The following is a 6,625-nucleotide window of genomic DNA, read 5'->3' on the forward strand; positions in this document are numbered from 1 at the left end:
TTCCTTCTCATATATATTATGTATGTATTTCCCTCTATATTATATGAACCTTAAACAACATTTTATTTATTTTAGTTTACTTACCTTTTTATGTTTAAATAAAATAGTAAAAACTCAAAAGAAATGGTGCATCACATGCAAAAAGTATTCTATTACCATTGTTGAGATAGATGGAACTTTAACCATTTGACTATTACACTAATTAAGATATATAACATTGCATACAAAAAGACTCATAATATCGCCATTATCTAGAGTGCTTCAACAATTCCTTATCACACAACAAGATACATAAACAAATGAAGAAAAAAATCTCCTATTACCCACACTCACTTGGATATCTCTCTAGCTTCCTCTTAATTCTTCCCCTATAAATACACAAGTTTCACTTTACAAATATCATCAATCAACTTCTTCTCGATAATACTTTCATATTTCATACTAATAGTTCTCATTTCATTTCATAGTAATGTCTCTAGCTTCCTCTTTCATTAACACCACAACACCATCATTTCCATAATAACCTAACCTTACACTTTACAAATCAACCTCTTGCTTAATTTCACCACTTTTCCTATCCTTCTATTCTCCACTTGGACTTAATTTCACCAGCACTCAACTTGATCTCTTAATAACTCTATTTCTATTACTTATTATTATATTATATATTATTATGATATTCTTTTTTATTATGCTTATCACTAACAATACTCATTCATTATTTAATTGGCTTTAACAGGGGAAAAGACAAATAAATTATTATTTCGACTATACTTCTAATAACATTCAAACTGCAATTAGTTTCTTTTTAATTTTTACCTTAGATATTTTATATTATATTTCATCAATAACAATAAATATAATGCTCTAATTCAGATCTACAATATCATCGACAGTATTAAAATGCTTATCTTGGTTTACATCTATTTATTGTAACGCCTTAAATTTTAGGTTTAATTATAGTTTTGGTCCTCTTATTTTAGCTGAATCGCAAAAGTAGTCCTTCTATTTTGTTTCTCCCTAGTTTTGGTCCCTCAAACAGAATTTTGGGCCAAAATTTGGTGAAATTTTATTTTTTAAAACTATACTACACTATTTATGATCATATATTTCATGTAAAATTGTTGCAAATGAGATCTTGGGGCATAGTGTGACTTAAATAAATGCAAAAAAAAAAGAAAAAAAAAAAATTCATGGAATTTTGGACCAAAAGACTAAAACTGCAATTAAGCCTAAATTTTATAATAAACTATTTTATTAATTAAATAAGATTTAAAATAATTAATTTGATGTTAAAATTATTTTTAATATATGTTGATAAATTTTGGGATAATTTTCGTTATATGGGTGTTTTCTATGATGTGCTAGTTTTATAAATATTAGATTAAATGAGCGATATAAATAATAAATATTATATTTTATTATTTGATATATTTTTTTTAAAAAAATAATAGTATTTTAGTGTAATATTTTAAAGAAAAAGATTTTATGTAATTTTACGTGTATATACGCATACCCAATTAATGTAATATTTTTCTGTGTGTTTGACTGATGTTAAGTATGCACGTAGTTATATTTCAATTATTTATAATTATTTTCTATTTTTAGTTATTTTTTTTAAATAATTATCTTGAGATAGAATTGATATTGTGTTTGATTTCGTTTATTTTTATATACTTGTTATGACATTGTAATTTTATATATATTTATTATGATTTAGTAATTAATATAAAATATTGATGTTATATTTATTTATTTTATAATTTTGACTATTTTCTAATATGATGGTATTATTATAATGTGAGCATTTTGAGAAATAAGTTTAATTGTAGAGATTATTTTGAATGTGAGAGTTTCAACTATTAGTAATATGTTTTATTTATATTGAATATTTTAATTACTCTAATTTATAAAATATTAGTAATGTTTGGAAAATATTGTTTGGAGTAATATTAAAACGGAGATTAAATAATTATTAATTTTGTTTTAGCAAAATAAAAATAATAATAGTAAAACAAAAACATAAATAAAGGGGCAATGGGTTTGACCCATGTGTGAATCCTAATTGTTAATAAAATAAAAAAGAGAAGGGAGTTGGAAGGGCAGCCGTAAAACCAAAGAGGAAACACAACAATAACGTATCGTTTGACACCGGCGACCGATAACCAGAAAACTTTCTCCATTTTCGCCCAAATTTTACTATGTTATTCCATTCATTTAACTAGTTAATTAAACATAATTTTCCAGATTTTTAACGGCCACAATTTCTCTCTAAAATATTCGACTTCTTCGTTTGTAGAATTCATTATTTTGTATCGTTCTCCTTCACCGTAAGTCCGATTTGAGTGAAACCAACGCCAAAACAACCGTGTGGTATGAGAAGTGGCTATATTATCCACTGATTGATTTTCTGATTTATGGTAACTTTCCTTGACCGAGTTTCAAATTTAGTTTTTAGAGTATCTTCTCATAATTTATTTTTTACGTTTACCCATAAACTGTCGAGTTAGATCGAATAAAGGACAAAGAGTCAATGAACAAAGGCTATTTGCTCGTGGAATCGTATTCGTGTGTGAAAGCGTCGAAATAAGGTAAGAGGTGAGAGAACGTTTGAATTCATGAGTATAATATATTATGAGTATCTTCTCATCATTTATTTTTAACGTTTACCCATAAACTGTCGAGTTAGATCGAATGAAGGACAAAGAGTCAATGAACAAAGGTTGTTTGCTCGTGGAATCGTATTCGTGTGTGAAAGCGTCGAAATAAGGTAAGAGGTGAGAGAACGTTTGAATTCATGAGTATAATATATTGTGAGATGAACGGGAAAATCGTATTTTCCAACGATTCATTAGGAGATCGCTACATACGGCAGTAGCCCTTTAAGTGATAAACTAATTAATGTGCAAAACAGAAATTGTGAGATTAAAAAATGGAATAGAAATACTTATAAGATGTTGATTGATTCGTTAAATGTGTGGTATTTAATATTATGGTGATATTTGATTTAATTTCGTTAAATGTTGGGCATTTGATATTATTGTGATATTTGATTTAATTTCGCTAAATGTGTGGTGGCATTTGATATTATTGTTATATGGATTTAATATCGTTAAATGTGTGATATTTGATATTACTGTGATATTGGATGTCGAATGAATTTTATGTATATGTTTGACTATACAGGTTTAGGTGATGTGATAATAAAAGGTGGATGCATTTTGATAAGTTTATGTGATTATGATGATGTATAATTAATAATAATGATATTATAAAATTTTGATAAGTCTATGTGATGATGTATGATTGATGAGATTGATGGTATATGATTGTGATCAGTTTATGTGATGACGTGTGATTAATGATAGTGATGTTAAAAATTGTGATGAAAATATTGAAGTAACCTCATAGTTGATGAAATAAGTGTGATTCCAATTTGTGTTTGAGATAACGGTTTTAATGGAGTACCATAGGCCAACGAGGGGAGTACATAAATATTGAGAATTTGTAAAGTGGAGATTATTTTGTCATCATATAGGTAGGGCCTGACAAGCCTAGTGATTCCAGGGAAGTACAACTGAATGAGCCTGATCATGGCGGTCAGCTGTTGAGCCTTAAGGCAAGATTGTTAGACCTTGGAGGTATTCGGGTGAAGAATTTCTAGGTGACTTGGAGGTAGCACTCTAAATGTCGGGAGCTCCATGCAACACGCGTTTACCTCGATTGTCGCGTATATGTATCTCGGGTTGAGTTGAGGGGATCTATGAGGACATGGCCAATTTGAATTGTCCGTCCACCCGAATGGTGGCATAGTATCAAGCCTCCTAACCAAGTACTTCAGAGTTAGAATGGTACCGCATTGCAAAGTAGAGTCTAAGCTCATGCATAACATTGCATTTCCTTGTGATTGTTTTGTTGTGATTGACGTGTTTCAAAAGTAATAATGATTACTCTTAGATGATTTAATGCATATTATAATGAGATGATTATTTTACTCGAGTGACTTTAATGTTATAATATGATACTATTTACTTAAATATTTTGATATATCATAATGTGATTATGATACGGTCTACTATGATTGTTGCGTGTTCTTCTTACTTATATTATACTATTAACATGATTTTGAAACTCACATCCTTCGTTGTTTGTGTTTGACTGGCTTGACATTGCGTTTGCGAAATCGCAGTTATTACAAGTTAATGAGTCTTGAAGTTCAAGTTTGGGAGAAACTCCGCTCTAATAGGTGATACCAGGAATTTAGAGTTGTAATTTGTATTTTAGTTATGTAATTACAAATGACATTTTATATGAAAACCTTAGTACTAGTAAATTTTTTGAATTAAAATAAGAATTTATTATTAAATCAAGTTCATTGAGATTAAATTGTTTTAATTGAGTAATAAAGTTTGAATTGTTCCATGTGTACTTTGAAAAATATAATATCATAAATTAGTTACAAAAGTTTTTATTTCCTTTGTAAATAGATTTTCTTTATCCACTGCGAATTTTACTCAAAAAAATCTAGTATAAATTATTATATATATGTCATTTTAGGGTTTAGGGTGTCACATTTATCATATTAAACTAGTAATAAATAAATAACAAATATTTTACAAGAAACTAAAGAAATGACAAATGTATTTTCTTTGGCCTCTTTTGCCTAAAAGTAAGCATTATCTATCTATTGTTGCTGCAACTAACAAGTATTATTATTCCTTCATCTTATTTTGTTATTCTTTTTCTCTTTGGAAATCACATTTTTAGCAACCTAGAACACACCCATGCATGCACACATGTATTTCATAGTCACCTTCTCTTTTCCTTTAATTTAGCTCACTCTTCACGTATATAGTCACATGCATTGTGTGACAATATGACATGATATTGAATTGGTGTTTCACTACTTACTAATCTAAGAAATAAACCTTGAGCTTGTTCATATAATATTGTTTCTAACAAACAAAATGCATTGGTGTCTCTTAATTGGATACTAACAAAGAAATTTGGTTAACTTGTGAAAGAAACAGATTTGTTAGAATAGTCTCCAACTATTATCTAACCCCTATTACTTACTTGTGCTTTTTAATTCATGTTATTGGTCTATACTTTTTGTTGGTTTTGGTGTTCGTGGTATTATCTATGTTGTTGATGATGTAGTTTAATGTGAAAGGTACATATTTTTAAATGAAACATTCATTTAATCTAATTTATGGGTTGTTTTTTTACTTAATCATTAATAAGCAATGAACACTCTAAAAATGATTTACAATTATGGGAATCAAGTACTAGCTTTCAACTAGGAGGAGGCAGAAAAATAATTATTTGACTTAATTGGTTATTTTACACATTCATATGTGTTGAATTAGTAAACATACCTATCTATCATTATTGCAACTCACAAATTTTTATTATTCATTTAGTTCACAATTTTTTACACATTTATATACATGTCACTGTAGAGGAAAGAAACAGAGTAAAAAAAACATAATTGTACCAGGTTATATGATAGAAAGGAATATGTATGAATATACTATATCATTTTCATAATTCATTGGTGGAGTGTATATAAACACATACTACTAACTATATATTTTTTGCTTTGTCATTTCTAGCTTGACAATGGACAGAAGGTATTATATTGGGATTTTGCTTCTCCTTATTAACCTTACTTCACTTTTAGTGAATTATTATTCATCTACTCAAAATGACCTGAAGGCAAATACACTTCATCACTCTCTCTTTACCAAATTTTTATAGTTCTTGTTTTTGATAAATATATATTTATTAAAAATGCATACTTATATTTTCTAGACTGGCAATAGTAAAAATGATGAAACTTTTTTATTATTTCACTACAAAAATCTGCTACAACAAGCTATGAACAGAGTATACTATTGTTAAATTTTTATGCTATTTAAGTCCAACTTTACCTAAGCTATTTATTAGGTCAGAGTTTTATCTTACGTGTTTTCTCTATTCACAATTTTAGCGATGAAGCTCAAAATCCAGTACTCCATAACAAGAAGAGTTTTAATGGCTTGGTTGCAAAGTTAACAAAGAAAGAAGCCAACAAAATGGCTGGTGTCTGAATAAGCTATTTTGTTAACCAATTAAAATTGATAATGTAGGACTTGACGGAGTAGTGTCTGTTTTTCCTGATGAAAGGAGACAACTTACAACCAGATTATGGGATTTCATTGACTTTCCACGATATGTGAAAAGAGAAAATTCTGAAAGTGATGTTATCGTTGGTGTAATCAATTCTGGATTAACAAAGCATGTATATATATTATCAGTCTAACTTACATCAGTGTCAAATGATACTATATACTTTAAAAATGTAATTTCCATTGGATCATTACATGCTATGCAACATGGAGTGTTGACAATATTGGTAGCTGGAAACACGGGTCCTTGTCCTTCAACCTTAGACAATTTTTCACCATGGGCAATTGTTGTGGCGGCTAGCAGATTAGATAGAATTTTTCTCTCTGCCTCTCATTTTTAGGTTTGTTATTTTTAATTAAACATTAATAAAAAAAATTGATTATTTTGTCTAAAAGTCTTTTTCGACTTGCTTTGTATACAATGTAGTATCCACATCATTATTGTAATGGTTATG

This window comes from Cicer arietinum, chromosome 4, assembly GCF_000331145.2.
Source record: "Cicer arietinum cultivar CDC Frontier isolate Library 1 chromosome 4, Cicar.CDCFrontier_v2.0, whole genome shotgun sequence".
Classification (NCBI taxonomy): Eukaryota; Viridiplantae; Streptophyta; class Magnoliopsida; order Fabales; family Fabaceae; genus Cicer; species Cicer arietinum.